General features: G+C 46.5%; 1 pseudogene; it reads left to right on the top strand.

Moving 5' to 3' along the window:
- The window catches only part of LOC135545548 (SH3 domain and tetratricopeptide repeat-containing protein 2-like), a 45,363-nt pseudogene that overhangs the window by 25,994 nt on the left and 11,197 nt on the right, over positions 1-8,172 (top strand).

The raw sequence follows: 8,172 nt of genomic DNA, 5'->3' as shown, positions 1-8,172 counted from the left end.
CAGCACACCTTGCAGCCACTACTGCAGTCTCTACAGGTAACTACAGTCAGTCTCTACGGGTAACTACAGTCTGTCTCTACGGGTAACTACAGTTAGTCTCTACGGGTAACTACAGTCAGTCTCTACAGGTAACTACAGTCAGTCTCTACGGGTAACTACAGTCAGTCTCTACGGGTAACTACAGTCAGTCTCTGCAGGTAACTACAGTCAGTCTCTACAGGTAACTACAGTCAGTCTCTACAGGTAACTACAGTCAGTCTCTACGGGTAACTACAGTCAGTCTCTACAGGTCTCTACAGGTAACTACAGTCAGTCTCTACGGGTAACTACAGTCAGTCTCTACGGGTAACTACAGTCAGTCTCTACGGGTAACTACAGTCAGTCTCTACAGGTAACTACAGTCAGTCTCTACGGGTAACTACAGTCAGTCTCTACAGGTAACTACAGTCAGTCTCTACAGGTAACTACAGTCAGTCTCTACAGGTAACTACAGTCAGTCGGGTAACTACAGTCAGTCTCTACAGGTAACTACAGTCAGTCTCTACGGGTAACTACAGTCAGGGTAACTACAGTCAGTCTCTACGGGTAACTACAGTCAGTCTCTACAGGTAACTACAGTCAGTCTCTAAAGGTAACTACAGTCAGTCTCTACAGGTAACTACAGTCAGTCTCTACAGCTAACTACAGTCAGTCTCTACGGGTAACTACAGTCAGTCTCTACAGGTAACTACAGTCAGTCTCTACAGGTAACTACAGTCAGTCTCTACAGGTAACTACAGTCAGTCTCTACAGGTAACTACAGTCAGTCTCTATGGGTAACTACAGTCTCTACAGGTAACTACTGTCAGTCTCTCAGGTGACTACAGTGTCTACGGGTAACTACAGTCAGTCTCTACAGGTAACTCTCAGTCTCTACAGGTGACTGGGTAACTACAGTCAGTCTCTACAGGTAACTACAGTCTCTACATAGTCTCTACAGGTAACAGTCTAACTACAGTCAGATAACTACAGTACGGGTAACTAGTCAGTCTCTACAGGTAACTACAGCAGTCTCTACAGTCAGTCTCTACAGGTAACTACAGTCAGTCTCTACAACTAGTCAGTCTCTCTCTACATCAGTCTCTACAGGTAACTAACTACAGTCTCTACATACACAGTAACTAACTACAGTCAGTCTCTACAGGTAACTACAGTCTCTACAGGTAACTACAGTCTCTACAGGTAACTACAGTGTCTAGTCTCAGGTAACTACAGTCTCCACAGGTAACTACAGTCAGTCTGTCTACAGGTAACTACAGTGTCTCTACAGGTAACTACAGTCTACAGTAACTACTCTACAGGTAACTACAGTCTCTACATGTAACTACAGTCTCTACATGTAACTACAATCTCTACAGGTAACTACAGTCTCTGCAGGTAACCAAAGTCTCTACAGGTAAATACAGTCTCTACAGGTAACTACAGTCTCTACAGGTAACTGTAGTCTCTACAGGTAAATACAGTCAATACAGGTAACTACAGTCTCTACAGGTAAATACAGTCAATACAGGTAACTACAGTCTCTACAGGTAACTGCAGTCTCAACAGTCTCTACAGGTAACTACAGTCTCTACATGTAACTACAGTCTCTACATGTAACTACAGTCTCTACAGGTAACCACAGTCTCTGCAGGTAACCAAATTCTCTACAGGTAAATACAGTCTCTACAGGTAAGTACAGTATCTACAGGTAACTACAGTCTCTACAGGTCAATACAGTCTCTACAGCTAACTGCAGTCTCTACAGGTAACTACAGTCTCTACAGTCTCAGGTAACCAAATGTTAATTAATTTACAGTCTCTACATGTAACTACAGTCTCTACATGTAACTTACAATTAACCAAATTCTCTACAAGTATCTACAGCTAACTTAACTACAAAAAAATATTTCACCTTTATTTAACCAGGTAGGCTAGTTGAGAACAAGTTCTCATTTACAACTGCGACCTGGCCAAGATAAAGCATAGCAGTGTAAACAGACAACACAGAGTTACACATGGAGTAAACAATAAACAAGTCAATAACACAGTAGAAAGAAAAGGGAGTCTATATACATTGTGTGCAAAAGGCATGAGGAGGTAGGCGAATAATTACAGTTTTGCAGATTAACACTGGAGTGATCAATGATCAGATGGTCATGTACAGGTAGAGATACTGGTGTGCAAAAGAGCAGAAAAGTAAATAAATAAAAACAGTATGGGGATGAGGTAGGTAAAAATGGGTGGGCTATTTACTGATAGACTATGTACAGCTGCAGCGATCGGTTAGCTGCTCAGATAGCAGATGTTTGAAGTTGGTGAGGGAGATAAAAGTCTCCAACTTCAGCGATTTTTGCAATTCGTTCCAGTCACAGGCAGCAGAGAACTGGAACGAAAGGCGGCCAAATGAGGTGTTGGCTTTAGGGATGATCAGTGAGATACACCTGCTGGAGCGCGTGCTACAGGTGGGTGTTGCCATCGTGACCAGTGAACTGAGATAAGGCGGAGCTTTACATAGCATGGACTTGTAGATGACCTGGAGCCAGTGGGTCTGGCGACGAATATGTAGCGAGGGCCAGCCGACTAGAGCATACAGGTCGCAGTGGTGGGTGGTATAAGGTGCTTTAGTGACAAAACGGATGGCACTGTGATAAACTGCATCCAGTTTGCTGAGTAGAGTGTTGGAAGCAATTTTGTAGATGACATCGCCGAAGTCGAGGATCGGTAGAATGAGGCTTTGTTGCAGAATAGAAAGCCGACTCTAGATTTGATTTTCAATTGGAGATGTTTGATATGAGTCTGGAAGGAGAGTTTACAGTCTAGCCAGACACCTAGGTACTTATAGATGTCCACATATTTAAGGTCGGAACCATCCAGGGTGGTGATGCTAGTCAGGCGTGCGGGTGCCGGCAGCGAACGGTTGAAAAGCATGCATTTGTTTTTACTAGCGTTTAAGAGCAGTTGGAGGCCACGGAAGGAGTGTTGCATGGCATTGAAGCTCGTTTGGAGGTTAGATAGCACAGTGTCCAAGGACGGGCCGGAAGTCTATAGAATGGCGTCGTCTGCATAGAGGTGGATCAGGGAATCGCCCACAGTTTTATTAAACATGGATCGCAACAGACACGCCGCATTTTGGTCCGACTCTCTTTCACCTACAGAAAACCATTAGAAGTCTCTACAGGTAAATGCACTCTCTACAGGTAACTACAGTCTCTACAGGTAATTACAGTCTCTACAGGTAACTGCAGTGTCTACAGGTAACTGCGATCTTTACAGGTAACTGCAATCTTTACAGGTAACTGCGATCTTTACAGGTAACTACGGTCTCTACAGGTAACTACGGTCTCTACAGGTAACTACGGTCTCTACAGGTAACTACAGTCTCTACAGGTAACTGCGATCTTTACAGGTAACTGCAATCTTTACAGGTAACTGCGATCTTTACAGGTAACTACGGTCTCTACAGGTAACTACGGTCTCTACAGGTAACTACGGTCTCTACAGGTAACTACGGTCTCTACAGGTAACTACGGTCTCTACAGGTAACTGCGATCTTTACAGGTAACTACGGTCTCTACAGGTAACTACGGTCTCTACAGGTAATTGCGATCTTTACAGGTAACTACGATCTTTACAGGTAACTACGGTCTCTACAGGTAACTACAGTCTCTACAGGTAACTACGGTCTCTACAGGTAACTACGGTCTCTACAGGTAACCACGGTCTCTACAGGTAACTACAGTCTCTACAGGTAACTACGGTCTCTACAGGTAACTACGGTCTCTACAGGTAAATACAGTCTCTACAGGTAACTGCGATCTTTACAGGTAACTACGATCTTTACAGGTAACTACGGTCTCTACAGGTAACTACGGTCTCTACAGGTAACTACGGTCTCTACAGGTAACTACAGTCTCTACAGGTAACTACTGTCTCTACAGGTAACTACGGTCTCTACAGGTAACTACAGTCTCTACAGGTAACTACGGTCTCTACAGGTAACTACGGTCTCTACAGGTAACTACGGTCTCTACAGGTAACTATGGTCTCTACAGGTAACTACGGTCTCTACAGGTAACTACAGTCTCTACAGGTAACTACAGTCTCTACAGGTAACTACAGTCTCTACAGGTAACTACAGTCTCTACAGGTAACTACAGTCTCTACAGGTAACTACGGTCTCTACAGGTAACTACGGTCTCTACAGGTAACTGCGATCTTTACAGGTAACTGCGATCTTTACAGGTAACTGCGATCTTTACAGGTAACTACAGTCTCTACAGGTAACTACGGTCTCTACAGGTAACTACGGTCTCTACAGGTAACTATTAACGGTCTCTACAGGTAACTACAGTCTCTAAACAGGTAACTACAGTCTCTACAGGTAACTACAGTCTCTGAAAGTAACTGGTCAGATGTAAGGAACAAGGTACAGTCTCTACAGGTAACTACTGTCTCTACAGGTATGTTACAGTAGTCTCTACAGGTAACTACGGTCTCTACAGGTAACTACGGTCTCTACAGGTAACTACGGTCTCTACAGGTACGGTCCTACAGGATCTGTGTCTACAGGTAACTACGGTCTCTACAGGTAACTCCACGGTCTCTACAGGTAACTACGGTCGCCTGCAGGTAACTATTAAAGGTAACTAACTACATTACAGATATCTCTAAACTATTGTGAGTATTATTACCATAGTCAACATTGACCCCTAGTCCCTATTCACTGCACACTTGTTTAGCTCTGAAAGAACTGTTAGATGTTGAGGAACAAGGTAAGCTGCTGTCTTGCCACCTGCTCATGTTATCAGTAGTCTTTAACAGGACTTGTAAAGATCTTGTTATCAATGAATCATCCATGGTTGTACCTCTATCTCCTCTCCTTTCTTTCAGGGTACAGATAGCCCGACCCAGTAACCTGCTGGTTGAGACTGGTCCACAACCTGCTGGCTCTGTGTCTGCTGGCGACAGGGTCTGCATCGCACAGGCCGGTTGTAACCTCCACCACGCCCTCACCATCTCCAGGGAGAGTGGCAACCAGAGGAACCAGGCCCTGGTCTGTATCCTCGCCAACCTGGGCTGCCTGGCACATGGTTGTAACCTGTGTGGGGCACCCACACTGGCAGAGACGATTCCTATTCAGGTCAGCAAGGTGGGACTGGTCTGTATCTCGGATGGGGCAGTGGGGCAGTTGTGTGTGTGACTGTGTGTGTGTGTACATGTGTTGTGTGTGTGTGAACAGTAGGTGGATGCTTACATCCGTGAGTGTTACGTTTTAAATATTATTAATCCTTTACAGTTCATGTTAGAATGTTAGTGTCTGTCTGTTCATGTTAGAATGTTAGTGTCTGTCTGTATCTGGTTGTAACCTGCTGGTTGAGACTGGTCTGAGACTGGTCTGTATATCTACATGGTTGTAACCTGCTGAGTGAGACTGGTCTGTATCTACATGGTTGTAACCTGCTGGTTGAGACTGGTCTGTATATCTACATGGTTGTAACCTGCTGAGTGAGACTGGTCTGTATCTACATGGTTGTAACCTGCTGGTTGAGACTGGTCTGTATCTACATGGTTGTAACCTGCTGGTTGAGACTGGTCTGTATATCTACATGGTTGTAACCTGCTGAGTGAGACTGGTCTGTATCTCTACATGGTTGTAACCTGCTGAGTGAGACTGGTCTGTATATCTACATGGTTGTAACCTGCTGGTTGAGACTGGTTTGTATATCTACATGGTTGTAACCTGCTGAGTGAGACTGTTCTGTATCTCTACACGGTTGTAAACCGTTGAATGAGTGGAACTGTTTCCTACTGTATGTCCCTCAGGTCTCTGTGGTTGTTCCTGGAGATCTGGGAGAGTCCCGTTGACGAGGAGCACGTCCAGACATACCTATGGCTGGGGCGGAGCTACAAGGACAGGGGGAGGAGCCAGGACGTCAGGCTGTGTTTTGAGATGGGCCTCCTCATATCCCTCCAGGCCAGGAACCTCCATAGTGAGTTACCTTAAACCTAACCCTACAGGCCAGGAACCTCCATAGTGAATTACCTTAACCCTAACCCTCCAGGCCAGGAACCTCCATAGTGAGTTACCCTTAACATAGTGAGTTACCTAACCCTCCAGGCCAGGAACCTCCATAGTGAGTTACCTTAAACCTAACCCTACAGGCCAGGAACCTCCATAGTGAATTACCTTAACCCTAACCCTCCAGGCCAGGAACCTCCATAGTGAGTTACCTTAACCCTAACCCTACAGGCCAGGAACCTCTATAGTGAGTTACCTTAACCCTAACCCTCCAGGCCAGGAACCTCCATAGTGAGTTACCTTAACCCTAACCCTCCAGGCCAGTAACCTCCATAGTGAGTTACCTTAACCCTAACCCTCCAGGCCAGGAACCTCCATAGTGAGTTACCTTAACCCTAACCCTCCAGGCCAGGAACCTCCATAGTGAGTTACCTTAAACCTAACCCTACAGGCCAGGAACCTCCATAGTGAATTACCTTAACCCTAACCCTCCAGGCCAGGAACCTCCATAGTGAGTTACCTTAACCCTAACCCTCCAGGCCAGGAACCTCCATAGTGAATTACCTTAACCCCACCCCTCCAGGCCAGGAACCTCCATAGTGAGTTACCTTAACCCTAACCCTCCAGGCCAGGAACCTCTATAGTGAGTTACCTTAACCCTAACCCTCCAGGCCAGGAACCTCCATAGTGAGTTACCTTAACCCTAACCCTCCAGGCCAGGAACCTCCAGGCCAGGAACCTCCAGTGAGTTACCTTAACCCTAACCCTCCAGGCCAGGAACCTCCATAGTGAGTTACCTTAACCCTAACCCTCCAGACCAGGAACCTCCATAGTGAGTTACCTTAACCCTAACCCTCCAGGCCAGGAACCTCCATAGTGAGTTACCTTAACCCTAACCCTCCAGGCCAGGAACCTCCATAGTGAGTTACCTTAACCCTAACCCTCCAGGCCAGGAACCTCCATAGTGAGTTACCTTAACCCTAACCCTCCAGGCCAGGAACCTCCATAGTGAGTTACCTTAACCCTAACCCTCCAGGCCAGGAACCTCCATAGTGAGTTACCTTAACCCTAACCCTCCAGGCCAGTAACCTCCATAGTGAGTTACCTTAACCCTAACCCTCCAGGCCAGGAACCTCCATAGTGAGTTACCTTAACCCTAACCCTCCAGGCCAGGAACCTCCATAGTGAGTTACCTTAACCCTAACCCTCCAGGCCAGGAACCTCTATAGTGAGTTACCTTAACCCTAACCCTCCAGGCCAGGAACCTCCATAGTGAGTTACCTTAACCCTAACCCTACAGGCCAGGAACCTCCATAGTGAGTTACCTTAACCCTAACCCTCCAGGCCAGGAACCTCTATAGTGAGTTACCTTAACCCTAACCCTCCAGGCCAGGAACCTCCATAGTGAGTTACCTTAACCCTAACCCTCCAGGCCAGGAACCTCCATAGTGAGTTACCTTAACCCTAACCCTCCAGGCCAGGAACCTCTATAGTGAGTTACCTTAACCCTAACCCTCCAGGCCAGGAACCTCCATAGTGAGTTACCTTAACCCTAACCCTCCAGGCCAGGAACCTCCATAGTGAGTTACCTTAACCCTAACCCTCCAGGCCAGGAACCTCCATAGTGAGTTACCTTAACCCTAACCCTCCAGACCAGGAACCTCCATAGTGAGTTACCTTAACCCTAACCCTACAGGCCAGGAACCTCTATAGTGAGTTACCTTAACCCTAACCCTCCAGGCCAGGAACCTCCATAGTGAGTTACCTTAACCCTAACCCTCCAGACCAGGAACCTCCATAGTGAGTTACCTTAACCCTAACCCTCCAGGCCAGGAACCTCTATAGTGAGTTACCTTAACCCTAACCCTCCAGGCCAGGAACCTCCATAGTGAGTTACCTTAACCCTAACCCTCCAGGCCAGGAACCTCCATAGTGAGTTACCTTAACCCTAACCCTCCAGGCCAGGAACCTCCATAGTGAGTTACCTTAACCCTAACCCTACAGGCCAGGAACCTCCATAGTGAGTTACCTTAACCCTAACCCTCCAGGCCAGGAACCTCCATAGTGAGTTACCTTAACCCTAACCCTCCAGGCCATGAACCTCTATAGTGCGTTACCTTAACCCTAACCCT

This window comes from Oncorhynchus masou, chromosome 9 (assembly GCF_036934945.1).
Source record: "Oncorhynchus masou masou isolate Uvic2021 chromosome 9, UVic_Omas_1.1, whole genome shotgun sequence".
In the NCBI taxonomy this organism is placed as follows: domain Eukaryota; kingdom Metazoa; phylum Chordata; class Actinopteri; order Salmoniformes; family Salmonidae; genus Oncorhynchus; species Oncorhynchus masou.
Note: the sequence above shows the minus strand (reverse complement) of the source record. Positions and strands in the feature narration are given on the sequence as shown.